At 43.2% G+C, this 22,259-nt stretch overlaps 1 protein-coding gene across 7 annotated transcripts in view; it reads right to left on the bottom strand.

Annotated features, from left to right (window-relative positions):
* Nucleotides 1-21,806, bottom strand: part of ppfibp1b (PPFIA binding protein 1b) — a 246,275-nt gene extending 224,469 nt beyond the window's left edge. For all 7 annotated transcript variants that reach the window (XM_073059796.1, XM_073059800.1, XM_073059797.1 and 4 more), the window contains exon 1: nt 21,664-21,806. The gene's annotated coding sequence lies outside the window, so the exon portion shown is untranslated. The remainder of the gene's footprint in view (nt 1-21,663) is intronic.
* Nucleotides 21,807-22,259: the final 453 nt, after the last annotated feature.

Genomic DNA, 22,259 nt, shown 5'->3' with positions numbered 1-22,259 from the left:
CCCGTCCTGTTTATACCGGTCCCACCTCCCCCAGAACTGGTTCCAATGCCCCAGAAATTTGAATCCCTCCTCCTTGCACCATTTTTCAAGCCATGAATTCATCTGAAATATCCTCCTATTTCTACTCTGACTAGCACGTGGCACTGGTAGTAATCCAGAGATTATTACCTTAGTGGTCCTACTTTTTAGTTTATCTCCTAACTCCCTAAATTCACCTTGGAGGACCTCATCCCGTTTTTTACCTATATCGTTGGTACCTATGTGCACCACGACCACTGGCTGTTCACCCTCCCATTCCAGAATGTCCTACATTCTGAAATATCCTATGAACGTTAAGAAATATCCTATGCACTTAAATGTAGGGCTCAAGTTTATTGAGAAGAAAACTTAATTTTGCAGGTGTTGGATGATTTTGGGCAAGATCTGGACTTATCAGTTTCAAACATTTAAAAATTAATTTTACATAGTCTGTCAGCATTATAGGAAATGTCACCTTTACTAAGATTTGACCTAATTGTACCATTTGGGTAATTTTTAAAAATATGACTAATGTTGCATGACAATGGCACAATAACATGACTGTGTAATCCCTCCAGGCTCGACAAGAAGCTCAGAGACCTCAGCCTTCACCCTCACTTGTATAACTGGATCCTGGACTTCCTGTCAAATCACTGGCAGGTAGTAAGAGTGGGCTCCCTCATCTCTGCTCCTCAACACAGGTACCTCTCAGGCCTGTGTACTAAGCCCCCTCCTTTACTCTCTGTATACCCATGATTGTGTCGCCACCCACAGCTCCAATCTGCTAATTAAATTTGCTGATGACACTACATTCTTTGGCCTAATCTCAAATAATAATGAGGCAGCTTATAGAGAGAGAAAGTCATCACCCTGACACAGTGATGTCAAGAAAACAACCTCTCCCTCAACGTTGCAAAAACAAAGGAGCTGGTTGTGGACTACAGGAGGAATGGAGACAGCCTAACCCCTATAGACATCAATGTATAGACATCAAGTATCTGGGAGTACAGTTAGACGAGAAGCTAGACTGGACTGCCAACACAGATGCCTTGTGCAAGAAGGCACAGAGTCGACTGTACTTCCTTAGAAGGTTGGCGTCATTCAATGTCTGTAGTGAGATGCTGAAGATGTTCTATAGGTCAGTTGTGGAGAGCGCCCTCTTCTTCGTGGTGGCATGTTGGGGAGGAAGCTTTAAGAAGAGGGACGCCTCACGTCTTAATAAGCTGGTAAGGAAGGCGGGCTCTGTCGTGGGCAAAGTACTGGAGAGTTTAACATCGGTAGCTGAGCGAAGGGCGCTGAGTAGGCTACGGTCAATTATGGAAAACTCTGAAACTCTACATAGCACCATCCAGAGACAGAGAAGCAGTTTCAGCGACAGGTTACTATCGATGCAATGCTCCTCAGACAGGATGAAGAGGTCAATACTCCCCAATGCCATTAGGCTTTACAATTCAACCGCCAGGACTTAAGAACTTTTTAAAAGCTATTATTAATGCTTTTTGAGATAGTGATTTAGATGCATATCATATTTTTTACTGAGTTAAGTATTGTATGTAATTAGTTTTGCTACAACAAGTGTATGGGACATTGGAAAAAAAGTTGAATTTCCCCATGGGGATGAATAAAGTATCTATCTATCTATCTATCAATGGATCTGGGGTTGAGAATGTAAATAGCTTCAAGTTCCTCAGCATCCACATCACCAAGGATCTCACATGGTCTGTACATACTGGCTGTGTGGTGAAAAGGGCACAACAGCGCCTCTTTCACCTCAGATAGTTTAAGTAGTTTGGTATTGCCCCCCAAGTTCTAAGAACTTTCTGTAGGGGCACAACTGAGAGCATTCTGACTGGCTGCATCACTGCCTGGTATGGGAACTGCACTTCCCTCAACCACAGGACTCTGCAGAGTGTGGTGCGGACAGCCCAGCTCATCTGTAGATGTGAACTTCCCACTATTCAGGATATTTACAAAGACAGATGTGTAAAAAAAAAAAGGGCCCGAAGGATCATTGGAGACCCAAGTCACCCCAACCACAAACTGTTCAGCTGCTACCACCTGGGAAATGGTACCACAGCATAATAGCTAGGACCAAAAGGCTCCAGGACAGCTTCTCCCACCAGGCCATCAGACTGCTTAGCTCATGCAACTGTATTTCTAATAAATTGACTACCCTATTGTACATAGTATTTATTATAAATTACTATAATTGCACATTTAGGAAACATCCAAATGTATTAAAAATACATAACAAATTCAAGATGATAAATGCAGAAAATGTCGAGAAACCAGAAGCTATCAAATTACAGGATCCTGCAGCAGTTCAACTTTATCTGATTATTTATAAGGCACAATCAAGTGGCAAATGTCATTCACCAAAGTCTTGGTTTAAAATACCTACTCATAAAAGACAGCATAGCTTACTATAAATGCAAGCCTGATCAGGTTTTAGAGTCAGAGTCCTACAAATTATATTAAGACTGATCCATTATTACAGATAGGACAATCCATAATAATTGTCCAGATATAATAGACGACAAATATGCAAGAGCAACTTAATTAATAGATAAAGCCATTCCAAACACATAGCATACAGAAATCAATAAATGCAAAAAAAAGAGAAAAATAACTATGAACAGGGTATACATAGTCCCAGTAATAACATCTACAACTGGTATCATCCCAAAATCACTAAACAGCATTAAACAATTAGCCCTACACAAAAATATTTATGTAAATATCCAGAAAGCCACAATACTAAACACCACTAGAATAGTCCTCAAGTTCCTAGAATTGAGAAATGAATGTGCTCGTACCTCAGACTTTATCAACTTGAGCTCGGAAACTAAAAGTACAACAATAACTTATTTATAGAGCTTTTTCATACAATTTAGTTCAAAGTGCTTTACAATGGGATAAAGTACAAACATGAAAATAAATGACAAAAAAATGAGCTGCTGTTTAGAAGTGTCAACTGAGTCTGCATCCCTTATAATTTTAGGTATTGAATTCCACAGTTTAGGAGCATAATTCAAAAAAAAGTGCCAACCTGCCAATTATCTTTTGAGGGAGATGGTTTCAATTTAAGAGACCAGAGGAAGAAAACCAGAGAGCTGGAGCAGGATTATAAAACGAAAACGATTCTGTAACGTTCTCCGGTTCCAGACCATTGAGAGCTTTAAAAACTGAGAACTTTAAAATCAATTCTAAAAGACAAAGGAAGCCCATGTAGAGGATGAATAATGTTCCATCATCCTGGTCTTAGTTAAAAGTCTAGCAGCAGTATTCTGAATGAGCTGCAGTTTGCCAATAGATTGCTTTGCAAGGCCAGTGAAGAAAGCAATGCAGAAATCTAGCCTATGCGATACAATAGCAAAAATTACTTTTTATGTTACAGAAATGAATGTGCCTTTCAATATTTCTAAGTGTAGAAATGCTGCTCTGGTCACTTCTTTTATCAGTTTCAAAATTCAAATACTCCCCATGCAGTCTAACCAATGGCTTATAAAGCCTCTGCATTGGGAGGCAGTATGATAGAGCTGAGGATGAGCCAGCAGGATTACAAGTAGGTGGGTGTTAACATGAATGCAAGGAAGGACAAGCCAATGATTGGGTACAAATGTAGACAGAACAAAGAGTAAAACTGTACCACAGAGGGAAAATTTAAAGGGTGAAGAATGGAGGACTGAAGGTGCTGAATTTAAATGCACATAATGTTTGGAATAAGGTGGACAAACTTGTGGTGAACGTTGAAAGTACTAGATAAGGTGGATGTGGACACGACGTTTCCTATGGTGGAGTATCCAGAACCAGAGGGCACAGCCTCAAAATTGAGGGGGATCTTGCAGAACAAGGGTAAGGAGGAATTTTGCTTTTTGGAACGGTGGTGAATCTGTGGAACACCATGTCACAGACTGCAGTGCAAGCCAAATCTGTGGGTATATTTAAGGTGGAAATTGATAGTTTCCCTATTGGTCAGTGTATCAAAAGATATGGCAAGAAGGCAGGTATATGGGATTGAGTGGGATCTGGGATCAGCCATAATGGAACAACAGGGCAGTCTCGATGGGCTGAATGGCCTAATTCTGTTCCCATGTCTTATGGTCTTGTTATATCCTTACTGGATGGTCCAAACTCTGTTCCTGCATCTTAAAGTGTATGGTAAATTTCCCATTAAACTTTCATCAGCATCAAAACATTATTCAAACCTAACCATCCCATCCAACTCAACATACAAGTTACAACAATGCAAATCAGCAATTTCAACTTAACTGACAATGGCAGAGACCAAACGAGCTCAACTTGAACACTTCTCACAATAGTGAAATAGTCAGTTTTACCATGAATAAGCACTTTGGCAAATGTTTCTTTAAGAGGAAAAATAACTTTTAATTTGGACTAGAATTGCATATAGCAGATGTCAGCTGCTTTGGCTTCAAATTGAACCTCTGCAAAAAAAAATAAATTCCATCACTAAATTCCCATTTCCAAACTTTGTGAAAGCCAAAAGCTTTTCAATAATTGACATAACAGAACCAGATTCTAAGTAAAACAGAAATCGCCAATGAATTAACAAATTTGCTTTCCTGAAGTTAACAATTATTTTCACACAGCAGTGACTCTACTTCATTAGAAGGTTGAGGAGATTTGGTATGTTACCAAACACTTGCAAATTTCTATAGCTGTACAGGAAAGCATTCTGACCTGTTATATCACAGCCTGGGACAGGGCCTCTAACACAGAGTCACAAGAGACTACAGAGTGTTATAAACTCAGCTGGTTCCATCCCAGGCACAACTATCTCACCTTCAAGAGGCAGTGCATCAAGAAGGTGGCATCCATCATTAAAGATTCTCACTGATTACATGTGCTCATTTTCACAGAATATTTAATGAATTTCAAGTTCAAACTCTACATATTTAATTGTGGTAGACTTATGGAGCCTGTACAACTTTAAACTATGAAAAAGTATCCACAAGTGGTACTGCAATTGAATGCAAACAATTCAGGATTTATCATGAGAATTCTTCAAATCATGGTCTAACTGTAGACAGAAGCTTACTGGAGAATGATGTTGAGGCACAATGGGGTATGTGATGGATATATCAACCTACTGACCTCAAACAGACCATGAATTCAGGAGAAAAAAATGCAAGACCATACAATACACTTCTGTTTCCAAAAATATGTAGCTAACTTGTGACAGAGAGATGCCCCTGAAGGATCAAAAGGGCTTACATAAAAATTACATCAGATACACATTTGTCTAAAGCATCTTAAACAAATAATTTCTGTTAGACCTTTGATTTCACGAACTGGAATATTTATCAGCTTTATTTCTCACATGTACTTTGAAACAGAGTGAAATACATTGTTTGCTTCAACAACCACCACAGTTCAAAGATATGCTGGGGGCAGATTGCAAGCATCACCAACAACTTACTAACCATAACCCATGATATAGTTCAAGTCCAAAACTAATGGTCATTCAACCATACGTGAATACCCACAAATGATGGCATCCATCTGCCTCAAATGACAATGGGCATAAATTTTAAGTCTGGGTGGAAGGTGTGAAGATCCAGGGATGTCCAGTTGTCAAGATCCTCCTCTCGGCCTCACTGGTGTGGTCCAAAGGAAAGCAAAGCAATACATTTGGCACCAGCTTGGCTGCAGGAGCTGCCAGAAGGATGTTCAGTGACATCCAACCACCTTAAAGGGCTCCACTCCAGATCTTCTGTCTGGGTTTACTCTGGTAGCTTTCGTCACTCTCGAGGCTGCCCACAAGGCAGTAGGGCTATTTACCCATAGCTGAGGACTCATGAATACAGCCAAATGAAACAGCATTACTCTGGGACCAGGGTGCAAAACACAATACCAACAATCACACAGCAGAAGGCACACATAGCCCAAGATAGCAGTAAAATATGGTCACAGAAATAAAGTCCAAGTCCCAGAGTCCATAAATACTGCAGCAGTTTACAGTTAAACACAATACATCTTGTAAACACTACACTGACTCAAGCATGTATGCCACACCACACTTACATATAGGGTACTGATGAGACCACATCTAGAGTTCACTCTGTAGTACTGGTCTTATTATTTAAGCAAGGTTGTATTGAAAGCAGTTTGAAGATTTACTGGATCGATATCTGGAACAAGAGATATGGAAAGGTTGGGCAGGCTAGACATGTATCCACAGGAGTGAGGATACTTGATTGAATTACAAGCCCCAGTGGGTTTGTACATCCTACATCCTACCAAGGAGGATGTGGAGATGTTTCCACTTGCAGGGAAAACCTAGTTGGAAGGGGATCAGTTATGATCATACTGAATACAGAGCAGGTTTGGGTACTTTGGAGGCCAACTCCTGCTATTTCCCTGAAAACTTAAGCAAATTAAATCAGGAGAGGATGATTTTTCCTCCAAGAATCATGAGCCTTTAGGCAGTGCAAAGTTCAGCCCGAATATATTTTAAGCAAAATGTAGATAAATTTGTGATTTATTGAAATATTAATCGTCAGAGAAAATCAGACCCGAAGCCCACCAATCTCATACCAACCTACCTACTATTAACATTAATCTTGCATTTATCCTTTTCTATTCTTCCCAAATTCCAAAAATTTACTTACAAATGGCAGTAAACTAGAAAAACTGAAATGAACACAAATTACAAGCTTCCAGACTCAGATACTAAGATAAACATTACCCACAAGCTCTGCTCTTTGCTTAGAGCCAACGTGGCAATGATACTTTCGCCTCTGATAGAAAACACCGGATGACCATAAGACAGGAGCAGAATTAGACCATTTGGCCCATTGAGTCTGATCTACCATTCCATGTCTGATTCTTAAGCCCATTCTCCTTTCTCACCTTAACCTTTGAAACCCTGACTAATCAAGAACCTGTCAACCTCCACTTTAAATGTACCAATGACTTGACCTCCACAGCCATCTGTGAAATGTATAGTTTGCATTAATAACCAACACAACCGAAGGATGTGCTGGGGGCAGCCTGCAAGTGTGGCCACACATTCTGGAACCAACATAGCATGCCCACTATGTTCAGCAGAACAACCCAAGTAACATTAGCAAAACAAGCCCCTTTCTTCCCATCTACACAGACAGTCATTCAACCCTAAGAAAGGTTGCCTTCAGTGGACTTGCAGACAATGGACCTTTGACTTTCCCAGTGGACTGATGGAATTGTAGACCCAGGGCTTCTACCATTAAGCCTTGACTTTCAAACTTCTGATCAACCTGAGTCTTCAATATCAATTTCAGGACTAATTTTCTTTCAAATCTTGTTATATCAAAAATGTCAAACCAGATTAAATCAAACACATGTTGTAATAAATTTGTGATGTATCATTTTATTAACCCAAGCTGCTGCAAGTGTCTATTAATGATTTCCTGATTACTGAGTTAAACCGGGTTTGATCTGACCAGTCTTGTCAGACCATAGATGCATGGACACAGCCACAATAACTTGTCACGAACTCAACCCCAATATCACAAAGCACACCAGTCATGGAGTGCAACTACATACTCTAAAGTCTCAGAATGATCCAGATTTATATTTAACAGCTTATGCATCAAAATGCCTTGTGAAATGTTTCTAAATAACTGTGACATAGAAACATACAACACAATACAGGTCTTTCGGCCCACAAAGCTGTGACAAACATGTCCCTACCTTAGAACTACCTAGGCTTTACCCATAGCCCTCTATTTTCCTAAGCTCCATGTAGCCATCCAGGAGTCTCTTAAACGACCCCATCGTTTCCGCCTCCACCACCGCCACCGACAGCCCATTCCACGCACTCACCACTCTCTGTAAAAAAAAACTTACCCCTAACATCTCCTCTGTACCTACTTCCAACCATCTTAAAACTATGCCCTCTCATGCTAGCCAATTCAGCCCTGGGAAAAAGCCTCTGACTATCCACACGATAAATGACTCTCATCTTTTACACCTCTATCAGGGTCACCTCTCATCCTCCATCACTCCAAGGAGAAAAGGACAAGTTCACTCAACCTATTCTCATAAGGCATGCTCCCCAATCCAGGCAACATCCTTGTAAATCTCCTCTGCACCCTTTCTATGATTTCCATGTCCTTCCTGTAGTGAGGCGACCAGAATTGAGCATAGTACTCCAAGTGGGGTCTGACCAGGTCCTATATAGCTGCAACATTACCTTTTGGCTCTTAAACTCAGTTGCACGGTGGATGAAGGCCAAAGCACCGTATGCCTTCTTAACCACAGAGTCAACCTGTGCAGCTGCTTTGAGCGTCCTAGGGACTCAGACGCCAAGATCCCTCTGATCCTCCACACTGCCAAGAGTCTTACCATTAATACTATATTCTGCCATCATATTTGACCGACCAAAATGAACCACCTCACATAATCAGAATCAGGTTTATTATCACCAGCATGTGACATGATATTTGTTAACTTAGCAACAGCTCAATGCAATACATAATCTAGCAGAGAGAAAAAAAAACAAGTAAATCAATTACATATATTGAATAGATTATTAAAAAATTTACAAAAGCATAAATTCTGTGTATTTAAAAAAAGTGAGGTAGTGTCCAAAGCTTCAAAATCCATTCAGGAATGGGATGGCAGAGGGGAAGAAGCTGTTCCTGAATCGCTGAGTGTGTGCCTTCAGGCTTCTGCACCTCCTACCTGATAGTAACAGTAAGAAAAGGACATGCCCTGGGTGCTGGAGGTCTTTAATAATGGACACTGCCTTCCTGAGACACCGCTCCCTAAAGATGTCCTGGGTACTTTGTAGGCTAGTACCCAATATGGAGCTGACTAGATTTATAAACTTCTGCAGCTTCTTTTGGTCCTATGCAGTGCCCTCTCCATACCAGACAGTGATCCAGCCTGTCAAAATGCTCTCCATGGTACAACTATAGAAGTTTTTGAGTGTATTTGTTGACATGCCAAATCGCTTCAAACTCCTAATAAAGTACAGCCACTGCCTTGTATTCTTTATGATGACGTCGATATGTTGGGACCAGGTTAGATCCTCAGACATCAAGACACTCAGGAACTTGAAGCTGCTCACTCTCTCCACTTCTGATCCCTCTGAGGATTGGTATGTGTTCCTTCGTCTTACCCTTCCCGAAGTCCACAATCAGCTCTTTCTGACTCAACTGACATTGTGCAAAGTTGTTGCTGCGGCACCACTCCACTAGTTGGCATATCTCACTCCTGTACACCCTCTCGTCAACACCTGAGATTCTACCAACAATGGTTGTATCATCAGCAAATTTGTAGATGGTATTCGAGCTATGCCTAGCCACACAGTCATGTGCATATAGAGTAGAGCTGTGGGCTAAGCACATACCCTTGAGGTGTGCCAGTGCTGATCGTCAGCGAATAGGATATGTTATCACCAATCCACACAGACTGTGGTCTTTCGGTTAGGAAGTCAAGGATCCAGTTAGAGGGAGATACAGATCTCCAGGTTCTGCAACTTCTCAATCAGGATGTAGGAATGATGGTATTAAATACTGAGCTAAATTGATGCACAGCATCCTGATGTAGGTGTTTGTGTTGTCTAGGTGGTCTAAAGCTGTGTGAAGAGCCATGGAGATTGCGTCTGACACTGACCTATTGTGGCAATAGGCAAATTGCCATGGGTCCAGGTCCTTGCTGAGGCAGGAGTTCAGTCTAGTCATAACCAACCTCTCAAAGCATTTCATCACTGTCGATGTGAGTGCTACCGGGCGATAGACATTAAGGCAGTCCTCTTTATTCTTCTTTGGCACTGGTATAATTGTTGCCTTTTTGAAGTGGGAACTTCTGCCTACGGCAGTGAGAGGTTGAAACCGTCCTTGAATACTCCTGCTAGTTGGTTGGCACAAGTTTTCAGAGCCTTACTAGGAACTCCATCGGGACCTTCTGCCTTGCTTTAAAGACAGTCTAACATCGGTCTCTGAGACAGAGATCTCCAGGTCATCAGGTGCAGCAGGGATCTTCACAGCTGTAATTGTGTTCTCCCTTTCAAAGCGTGCATAGAAGGCAATGAGTTAATCTGGTAGTGAAGCATCGCTGCCATTCATACTATTGGGTTTTGCTTTGTAGGAAGTAAAGTCTTGCAGTCGCTGCCAGAGTTGTCGTGCATCTGATATCGCCTCCAACCTCATTTGAAATTGTCCCCTCACCCTTGAAATAGCCCTCCACAAATCATACCTGGGCTTCTGGTACAGGCCTGGGTCGCCAGACTTGAATGCCACAAATGGTAGCTGTGTGGAACAAGCTTCCAGTAGAAGTGGTAGACGCAGGTTCGATTTTGTCATTTAAAAAACTGGATAGGTATATGGACAGGAAAGGAATGGAGGGTTATGGGCTTAGTGCAGGTCGGTGGGACTAGGTGAGAGTAAGCGTTTGGCACGGACTAGAAGGGCCGAGATGGCCTGTTTCCATGCTGTAATTGTTATATGGTTATATCTAGCCTTCAGCAGACAACGTACCTCCTGGTTCATCCACAGCTTTTGGTTTGGGAATGTACAGTAAGTCTTTGTAGGCAAACACTCATCCACACAGGTTTTAATGAACTCGGTAACAACTGCAGCATACTCATCCAGATTCAAAGTTGAATCCCTGAATACAGTCTAGTCCACTGATTCAAAGCAGTCCCTTAGGCCCTCCTGTGCTTCCCTTGTCCAAACCTTCTTAGTCCTCACTACTGGTGCTGCAGTCTTCAGTCTCTGCCTATACTCAGGGAGTACAAGTACAGCCAGGTGATCAGACTTCCCAAAGTGAGGGTGTGGAACAGCACGGTAGGCATTCGTGATGGTGGTGCAGCAGTGGTCCAGTGCATTGCTTCCTCTGGTATTGCAAGTTGATGGTAATTGCTTAGTGATTTTTTCAGATTGGCCTTGTTAAAATCTCCCAAAACAATGGTGAAGATGTTAGGATGCGCTGTTTTGTGCATGTTGATCCCATTGCTCAGATCATCTAAAGCCTGCTTGACAGTGGCTTGAGGTGGAATGTAAACTGCAACCAGAATGACCCCAAAGAATTCCCGTGGAAAGTAAAAATGATGACACTTTACTGCGAGATATTCCAGGTCTGGTGAGCAGACTTGGGACAGCATTGATATATTCGTGCACCAAGAAGAGTTGATCATGAGGCATACTCCTCCACCTCTGCTTTTGAAAGACTCTATAGATCTATCCTGATGGTGTATATAGAAAACCCATCGATCCAAATCGCTGCATCCAAAACAGAAGGGGTTAACCAGGATTCTGTGAAACAAAGGACACACGCCATCCTAATGTCCCTCTGATTCAGCACCCTGGCTCTGAGATCATCGATTTTATTCACCAAAGACTGCACGTTCGCCAGCAAGATCGTCAGTATAGGGAGTTTAAAACCCCATTTCCTCAAATGCACTTGTAATCCTGATCTTCACCCACACTTTCTCCGAGATTTTCTCTGTGGGCCCTTCTGACCACAGACTGTGTTAATTCTGTCGGTCCTAAGCAGCGTTAGTTTGTTTAAATGCATTAAGACATCTTTGTTGACTGTACTGACCTTGGAAACAGTTGTGCTTTTTAGCTGTAACAGGCTGAAATGGGAATATTTAATCGTATCCATTGAGAGTACTGCTGCCACTCGAGTCGCACCTAGGCGCCCCGGAGGCCCTGAATAATTCAAAGTATAAAAATTTAAAAACACTAAGTACTGATTAATAAAAAGCAATTTACCTGAACTCTTTAATATATGCCATCCCATGTCACTGCAGCAGCCAAGAAAGCACACACGAACTACATCTGGCCCTCAACTCAACCTGACTTCAGCAGGTCAAGTGTACAACACCACATGTTGGGTATTCTTCCAGCTTCCCCACTAGAATGCAGAGAAGCGGATGACCTGCACACTATAGTCAGTTAATTGCTTTCCACAGTAATGCCACACAGCTATCACCACAAGCAGCCCATTGTTCCCAAAAGCTTCCCCATAACTGGGGAATGTCCATTACCTGGCATGGCCCCCACCTTTTTGAAGGGTGTTATATTTTGGTACCTTCTAATGCTCTTGCATTAGGGTCATCTCTGCTGTATCTAAGAAGAATCAAAAAATTCCAGCAGAGAACCATTTACTTAATATACACTTGCACAAAACAGTTTGAAAAAAATTCTGGATTCAAGATTCACCAATACCTGAAGGAATGATTTCTAAGGCAAATCTTCTTTAAAAACATGCAAACCCAAAAGATACTGCGTTTGCTGGAAAGTGTGCACGAAACGCTAGAGGAACGCCACAACTCAGGCTGCATCCATGGAGGGGAATAAACCTTCCACGTTTCTAGCTGAGACCCTTCATCAGGACTCATCACTCTTCTCCCTAGATGCTGCCTGATATGCTGCAAAATATGCTGCCTCCAGCATTTTGTGTTACATAATATGCAACATTGCTTGTAAATGTAACCCTCAAGATCGGCCAGCATGTGTTTGTCTAGGGGAAAGACAGCCTCTGCCCCAACCAAACTGAGAAGTCTCGTTTGGGTGGATGCTGCATGATGTGTTGCCTGGTTACAAATCCGAACCGCAAAATATCAGACAGTACACCACATGCAATTAAACGACTGAACTTTATAAATCTTAATCTGACTATAGGGTTTGTAAAGAAAATAAAAAGGGCCAATTTTAATGAAACAGTCTAATGCACATGTTGGAGCTCACAGTCCCGTCCATTTGTTCCCCATCGACCGCCTCCTCCGAGTGTCACTGACCCTTGGACCCTCGCTCCAAGTCCACTCCATCTGCTGGTCTACCAACTCCCTTCACTTGCGTATTCTCTCTTCATCTCTCACCAACAAAAGACCGTGAAATCCTTGCTCTCAGAACCACAAGAACGAACAACATCTCTCTCATTGGATGGCACACATTCCAAACCCCCGTTATCTCTAGTAATAACCCAAACATTGCTACTATAGGGAAACCATTACATTAACAGTGAACATTACAGAGAGGCCATTACATTAGCAGTGAAACCCTATACTGCATTACACTCTCTCTCTCTCTCTCCATCAAATTTAGTCATGTCCTCATGGCGTTGAGATAATTCACCAACCCTTTCTACAAAGCACAAAGTCCAACCCAGGTGTAAAAGGCAGTGACTTAGCTCCCCAAAATGGTAGGGATCACACTCTGCTCCCCTGGTGCTACATAGGCCAGTCTATCCGCTGGTCTCCTAATTCTGAGACCTCCTTTCCCCCTCACCTCACTCTTCAAGTTCAAACATTACTAGGGATACTTCGAGTCTACCAGGCCAGGCCTCCCCTGACCAATCACTGGTGTCCTCCTGTCACTCGGACCCCTCTGTGGCCAAGCCCCACCTCATTCCTTTCAGGGTCCCGCTGCAACCCAGGCTGTCCACAGACGCCGCCCCCCCCCCCCCCACTTCACCTGACTCAGCGGGAGAAGGGCTGGAAGTCTCTTCCTCAATCAATGGGGAGTTAGCAAAAGGCAGTATGTACCACACATTCAGGTCCTCATTGTCTGAATCAGTATCCCTCTCGGGGTAGGGGCCGGCTTAACCTCTCCTGCAGTCGCCCTGTGTTTTCTCAGAGTCCTCTTACTAGGTGCAGGCTCTGGGTCTACCAGCATCTCTTGTCCCAGGGCAGTAGGTGATTCCAATGGAGAATCTTGACAGGCCAATTCCCATCCTCTGGTTGCACCCGGAGAACTGGCAGGTTTGGCATCTGACTCTCCACCACATACGGTGTAGCCGCCTAGCGGTCAGCCAACTTATGCTTTCCAGGTAGCCCCAAATTCCTTTTGAGGACTCAGTCTCCTGGCAGGAGTTGGGAGAACCTCACCTTTTGATTATACCTCCTCTTATTTCTTTGATTCTGATTGGCAGCCATGACCCCAGCTAATTCATAAGCCCCTTTTCAGCTCTCTTCTCATATCAGACATATATTTCAGTTAAGTCTTGGTGGTAAGTCACCCTCATCAGTCCCAAAACAAAGGTCAATGGGCAACCTCGCCTCGTGCCCAAACATCAGATAATATGGCGAGTACCCGGTAGCTTCATTTTGGGTACAGTTGTAATTGTGAGCCAGATGTTCAATGTGTTGACTCCACCTGCTCTTCTTGCAGATCTCCTAGGTTCCGAGAATGTCTAGCAAGGTCCAATTTAACCTCTCGGGCTGGGGATCACCCTGCAGATGATAGGGTGTGGTCCTCAACTTCAACTCCAAGCATGCCAGTACTCTCAAAATCCCATTCTTGATCATTATGTATCTGGCTGGGAAGGCCATAATAAATGAAATGCTTCTCCCGTAACACTTTGACCACCATAGACGCCCTCTGATCCTTGGTAGGAAAAGCCTACACATATCCGGTGTAGTGGTCTGGGATGACTAAGACATTTGCCAAGTTCTACTGACAGGAAATCCATACACACCAGGTCAAAGGGCCCTGCACTCTGCAAGTGGGACAAGGGAGCTGCCTGCGTAGGCAGAGTCTTCCGCCGTATGCATCGAATGCATGACTTGCAGTATTCTTCGACCTCCGACTTCATCCAGGGCCAGTAAAACCAGCCTGAGCAATCCATAGGTCTTTTCCACCCCCAAATGTCCCGAATCATCATGAAGTGACTTTAACACAATTCTCCGATACTCCTCCAGCAGAACCAGCTGGCAACACCGAGGTTAGTCCAGGGGTGACATGACTCGGTATAAGATCTGGTTCTGCATCTCCAACAGAGGCCATTCTCTCAGTAATGGAGATACATGTTTCGCCTTCTCTGCCTGAGCCATGTCTCCCTTTTCAACCACTGACCAAATACTACCGATGCCTGGATCATCTCACTGAGCAGCTGCCACTTCCCCAGAACTCAATTCCAGCAGCTGATTTGTCCTTAGAGCCATAAGCTTGGGGAATGGCGTCATCAGAAGCTCCCAATTGATCCACTACTTGATCATGCCCCTCCTTTCCCTCTGCCTTCACAGGGATGGCAAACTGACACGTGGCCTTCACCCTGGGGCAGGAACACTCTCCCACTCCTCATCCCTATCCAGTCCCTCATACGCCCGTCTGAACAATGCATAGCATCAATGCTCCTGCTTCCTGGCTGTTACTTCAGGCTGAAATCATAGACAGGCAGCTCCGCCAACCACCGATGTCCTGTGGCATCCAGTTTTGCCAAGGTGAGGATAAAAGTTAGGGAGTTGTTGTCCGCCCTCACCTCAAACTTGGCCCCATAGTTCAGTTCAGTTCCATTTCAGTTTATTGTCATTTAGAAACCACAAATGCAATGCAGTTAAAAAAAAGAGACAACGTTCCTCCAGAATGATATCACAAAAGCACATGACAAAACAGACTACACCAGAAAATCCACATAATGTTTGGCAATCCCCAATCCAGAGTCCGGAGAGGCTGCTGCGTATTAATATCGCACTACCATCTTAGCGCGTTCCCCGGAAAGGAGCTCCAAACCCACCAGACAAAACAAGACTACCCAGACACACCAAGTCAGGAGACCAACTCTAGCACCCAACAAACCAAGAACTAAAGCCACAAGACCTGCACAAAACCATATAGTTACAACAGTGCAAACAATAGCATAATTGATTAAAAAAAACAGACCATGAGCACAGTAAAAATAGTCCAAAAATGTTAAAAGACTATAAGTTCGAAAGAAACCACCACAGTTTCCACAAGTCCTCAGGGTCCCAATAGACTCGACACCCGACGCAGGCAGCAGAAGGGAATACCCCCGCTACAGACTTCCAAGGTGCCTCTGGACTCAGCCTCGCAGACACAGCACACAGTGAAAGCACCCCGACCGCAGCTTATCCATCACTACCATTTCAATGCCAGAAATTCCAACTTGTGCGTAGAATAGTTTTTACTTGGAGGGCGACAGACTCCAGCTGACAAACGCAATGGGTCTCAAACCAGTGCCCTGATCCTGATACAGGACACCCCACCCCCCAAGCCCTCTCAGACCCACAAGAATCAGCAACATCCTTCTCATTGAATGGCGCACAGTCCAAACCCCCCTTTATCTCTAGTCATAACCCAAACATTGCTGCTACAGAGAAACCATTACATTAGCAGTGAACACTACAAAGAGGCCATTAGATTAGCAGTGAAACCCTAATCCATTGGATTAGCGTATTACATAAACATCAACAGGTCTTTTGCAGCCTATAGTAAATGCACTGACATCTTAGAGCCAACAGGGAAAAGTGGATTTAAGTGCTGCTGAGCTCTCACTTGAGAAGTGTAGTTTATTCATAATCAAAGATACATTGTCAAAAATACAAAATGTTAGTGAGATATCTAATCAGTGCAAGTTTAATTCTCACACTTCCTCAAGTTTGCCAACTGATATGTCTGAATACTTAAACACTATACTGTCTATTCTGTGAGAGGGGCTCGTTATGGAAAAGTAAATTAACAAATTAAACATTTAATCTTTTCAATAAAGAAGTCAAAAATGAAATACAAGATCTATGTAAAACTGGAAAGGACAGCATTGCTTTTAAAATAATAACATTCAATGTTTAAATATTTCAAAATATTTTCAATAATCATGCATTAGGGCTAAGTTTTGAAAGTGTGTCAACTGATGTCACTGAGGGAAAAGGTGAAAAAATTCCATCCACGTTGCACTCAGCTATTTTCGTTTGCTCTCTGGAAAATGTCCACTGAGAGAGTACAGAATGCTAGTGGTATCTTGACCCAAGGCTGATTTCACCAAGCCGCGTCACTTCATCTCTCCAACTTGTACTGTAAGCTTACAGCCAACATCTTAATGGGGCATACAGTAGGCCACATCAGACAAACCACTCTGTTCATCATAAAACCCAAACACAGTTCAATCACACACTATGTGCTTTTATTGCTGTATTCAGAAATTGTACGTGTCGCTGCATGTTGTAGCAAAAAACTTTTCCCCAAACTGGATCGCATTACAGACAAAAACTTTGTAGCATTTCATTACTTGATACAAGTAATTTTTTTTATGAAAAGTGCAACAGAGTCTTATAAATATTTCTCAATGAAGCCAACATCTTCTTGTCAAAGAGCATGTAAAATAGTTATTTAGCCCACAAAACCCACACCACCAGCTGCACTGATCCCACCTTTCTACATGCTATGCCTAATCAAGTCGAGTGCTTGTCAAGGTACTTCTTAGATGCTGTCAGTGACTGCTCGTCCATCATTCTCAGGCAGTATATTCCAGGTACCTCTCTGGGTGAAAAACATCCCCTTCAGACCTCCTCTAAATCTCTTATCCTTTTCCCTGAATCGGTGCTGTTATGATCCCAGCCCCCTCCTTTGTGAGAATCACCAGAGCCCTAGTGAAGGGGGGGGGGTCAATGACCCAAGAGAAGAGAGAGATACGTGCGGTGTCTCTCGTTTCACGGCGAGGCAAAGCTGGCGACTCTGGTCATTGTCTCGTGGAGACACCTTTGTGAATTGGGAACTGTACTACATGTATACCCTCAGGGCAACGTGGGTGGAGAGATGGAGAGAGATTGCATCATCCCAACCTGATTGACATCTGAGACCCCGTGAGTTCAGATAAAAGAGGGGTTGTAAAGACGGCCCCCGAGACGCACCAGAAGACACGCTAGAAATCCTGTGACAGCCGGTGGTGGGGTTCGTGTGCATCTTTTCCTTGCCTGGGATTGGCGACCTCACCACGAAAGAATGGCTTAGCTACAGGGGAGGCCACAAGTGAGCGTCCATTCCCCAATGAGACTCCGACGAATCGAACCCCTAAAGGTTGGAAAACCCCGCCGGGTAACTGTTTCATTTAATCTCTATCTCTCTCTCTTTAACAAAGTGCACCAACGCGACACCACAAAAGACGGCCGCTGGTGGAACTGCAGTGACCACAAGAGACTTTCAGATATACAGCGGACAATATATACATTACCCCTAGACAAAGATAGAGTTTATTTCTTATTGGTTATTACTATACCTGCACTTTAGATTGAGTATTGACGACTTATGGTATCTGAATGTTTGTATTAACCTTACTTTTGTGCCCCTTTATAAATAAAAACGTTTGAAAATGGTACCATCAGACTTCAGCGGACCTCTCTATCTTTGCTGGTAAGTGATCCAGTTACGGGATACGTAACAGTGCTCTCTAGTTATATCTATCTCCAATAGTTTCCTGCAATCTACCCACTGATACCTCTTGTGGTTTTATGTACTCAAGTCATGTCCCTGCTTAATCTCCTCTGCTCCAAGAACGATTTAGCCTCTCATGAAACACTACATCCCTTCTAACATCTTGGGGAATCTATACACATTCTCCAGCAGTGACATTTTCCCTACAGAACTGCATGTAGCACCCCAGCTGCGAATAATCAATCTTTATGAAGTCAGAGCAAAATCTTCCTGCTCTTGTATTCAACAGTCCAATGAATGAAGGCCAGAATCCTATATGCCCTCTTAACAATATTAGCTACATGCGCTGTCATCTTCAAAGCTCTTTGGAAAGGGCCTGATCCAAGAAAAGGTTAGCAACACTACCTATCTGGAAACAACACTACCTATCTGAGTTACTGGAAAAAGTTGAAACCCCTCCCACAGATATTGTCTGACATACTGATCACTTCTAGTAGTTCCAGTCTGTTTGACTGTCTGCGTTGGCATTTTAAAAAACTTTCCATGCAACTACACTTCTCCTATGAAAGGACAATAGTGCTACTGCCACTTTTCAAATATTCCACTGAATGAGCACAACCATGGCAAAATCAAGTTAACTCTCCATTGCCTGAAACAGTAGATTACTTGGCCACTTCTTGAGGATATTATCAGACATCCATGAGGATGGAGCTTGTAGCCTACCTGGCTTGGAAAGGTAAAACAAACCAACCAACTTTTCAATGTCAACCCAAAACTTTTCCAGTGCAACTTACTTCACATATAGGACAGAATTACTACACACACTTCTGTGTTGTACATGACCATAACAAAAATAACATGGTTCAATGATGTAAATAGAACTCAACACAAGAGATTCTGCAGATGCCAGAAATCCAGAGTAACACACAAAAATGCTGGAGGAACTCAACAGGTCAGCCAGTACCTTTTGGAGAGGAATAAACAGTAGACATCTCAGGCCAAGTCTAGTCCTCATGAAAGGTTTTGGCCTGAAACATTGACTGTTTATTCCCCTTCATAGATGCTGCCTGACTTGCTGAGTTCCTCCAGAATTTTGTGTGTTTTGCTCTGTAAGTAGCATTCATTTTTCCAAAGCAAGTAGGGAACAGTAGACCAACAGGGAGAAATAATTGGTGCAAAGTGTGTGCTCTCATTAAGATGCCATGTAAGGGACAGACGGCACAGTAAAAATGAGACATGAAGTCAACTGAAGCATTTCAGTGTCAACTGCCTGTTATAGTTTGGTAATAAACAAGACTTAATTTATTCCAGTTTCACTTGCAGCAACTGGCTCTACAAAAATATATATCCCAAAATACTCGTCTCCACCAATTTCCAATTTGGCAACAGCTCTTATACCTAGCTTGTATTTCCAACTAGCCACAAATCATATACTGGAACACTCTAGACTATTTAAATCCCATCAAAATGTTAATCCAGCACACTTTTAAGTACAGGATTTGATTTAACTGTGGTTCCTATTTGAAGAAAGGTTCCTGACTGTAGGATTATACCACATACTCAGTATAATAATTCATTTCAACGCTGTTCTATGATTGGATATCTGACCTCAGTTAGCTCAAGTATCAGTAAAGTCAAAAACCTTTTAAAGGGTCTCAACTGCTATATCTGATTACAAAAATTAAAAAGTAAAAACATTTAAATACAAAAAAAATTTATTTAGAGATACAGCACAGAACAGGTCCTTCAGGCCTAACGAGCCGCACCGGCCAGCAACCCACCCATTTAACCCCAGCCTAATCACCGGACAATTTACAATGACCAATTAACCTAACTGGTACGTTTTTGGACCCTGGGAGGAAATCTATGCCCACATGGGGAGAATGTACAAATTCCTTACAGACGGAGCCAGAATTTGAACTCTGAACTCCGGAATGCCTTAAGCTGAAATAGTGACACATTAACTGCTACGTTATCATGGTCCCACAAATGTTGGAGGAACTCAGCTGGTCAGGCAGCATCTATGGAAATGAGTAAACCGTCTATGTTTTGGGCAGAGACCCTGTATCATGATAAAAATAAAATAGCAAGTAAAATAATGAGAGAAAACATTTGAGACACATGGGATGACGTGTCTTCTATTTACAGAAAACCTGCTCGGTACTTTCACACTTAGTCATTACTTAACTCATTGCCTATTCATGTGAGTTACAACAGCGAGCTTGAAACTTCACTCAGCTCTGAAATAATGGCACAAGTGACAGCTGAGAAGTACACAGGAATCATTAAACTATTTACACATACTGACCAACTTACTGAACATTTACAGCAATTAATCACTTCCAAAAATCCACAGTACAGGTCTCAGCCATTTTAATGGTTGTCATGTCCACAATCAAAATTTTAAACACAAATTGAATTACTTAGGAAACCCACAACGATTGGCATGCATGGAGCGAACAGATTCTTATGTTTCACGTCAACCCACAGGCAGCCAGACACTGGCAAACAAAGCCTGGCATATGAATACAGTAAGGAGGGAGAGTCCAGAAGATCTGGGTACAAACTGGTAGCATCACCATCTGGCATGGAGGCGCAACTGCACAAGAATGGAAAAAAGCTGCAGAAAGTTGTAAACTCAGTCAGCTTCATCATGGGCACTAGCCTCTCCAGCATCCAGGACATCTTCAAAAGGCAATGATTCAAAAAAGCAGCATCCATCATTCAGGACCCCCATCACCCAGGACATGCCCTTTTCTCATTGCTACCATCAGTGAGGAGGTACAGGAGCCTGAAACCACACACTCAATGTTTTAGAAACAGATTCTTCCCTTCCACCATCAGATTTCTGAATGGACAATGAATCCATGAATACCATCTCACTATTTTTCTCTTTTTGCACTACTTATTTATTTAAGTGTGTGTGTGTGTGTGTGTGTATATATATATATATATATATATATATATATATACATACACACACACTTGTTAAAGCAATTTAGTTTTCTTTTGTAACATGTAATGCAAAATACTGCTGCCACAAAACAACAAATTCTGAGGATAGACTTCTGCCCAGAGCTTGGTCCCTGGCAGCTCCCCACACATTAACAAGGCCCTACAGACAGTTAGATCTTCCCGCTGGGTGACCGGCCCGTAATTAGCCAGTGACCAGACCCCGGGTTACGCGCACACATTCCACTTTACTGTAGGGCGGGAGTGCACTGTCCCTCAATGACCTGATCGCATCCCCCTGGCGAAGAGAGCGCGCACTCGGTAACTCACTAATGGAAGCGTGTGTTCCCCTTTGACTCTGTAAAAGCGCCCGTTCCCTCCGGACTGGAGCGCGCTCCCGGGTCAATCACACATTTCCTCGCTGACCCCATAAACGCGCAAACCCCAAGGACATGAACGCGCCACCAGTGAACCCCGCTGGCAGTGAACGCGCATTTCCAGTGACCCGTGGCAAGGGTCAGAAACACTCACACTCCACCCGGGAACGTTACCGTTAACCAAGACCCACCTGCTTCGTTGCCCTGGGCCACCGCCAGCACCCGCTCTCAGATGCCAGTAGAGGCGGCGGCAGCCTGACACTCGACAGACAGGCGCACAGTAGCCGCCCCTTACTCCTCGCCGCCGCCGCCGCCGCCTCGGCACTCAGCGTCCACCCCCACCTCACGTGACATACTGCTCTCAGTGACCATTGGTCCGCCTAAGCAAGAATCCCCGCTTCTTATTGGATGCCACAGCCGTCCGTACAGCACGGAAGGAACAGGACCTATGGAGGCGGACTCCCACTGCGAATATTCGCAGCTAACGGATTGGTCAAGGCACCTGTCCGTTTGGAGTGGGAGGTGGGACGTACACTGAGGCGCGAAGGGGAGTGAGTGTTCTTAGGAAACATAGCAACCTTCAGCCCTTTAGGTAAGTGCTGCCCTTCCCACACTACCATATTTACTCGCATAATTAGTTTATTATTGTCACGGGAGCAATGAAAAACTTTGTTTTGCATGCCATCCATACAGATTCACAATAGTGCGCTGGGGTAGCACATGAAGTAAGAATAACAGAACATAGAATAGTAGATAGATAAATAGATACTTCATTCATCCCCATGGG

This window comes from Hemitrygon akajei, chromosome 10 (assembly GCF_048418815.1).
Source record: "Hemitrygon akajei chromosome 10, sHemAka1.3, whole genome shotgun sequence".
In the NCBI taxonomy this organism is placed as follows: Eukaryota; Metazoa; Chordata; class Chondrichthyes; order Myliobatiformes; family Dasyatidae; genus Hemitrygon; species Hemitrygon akajei.
Note: the sequence above shows the minus strand (reverse complement) of the source record. Positions and strands in the feature narration are given on the sequence as shown.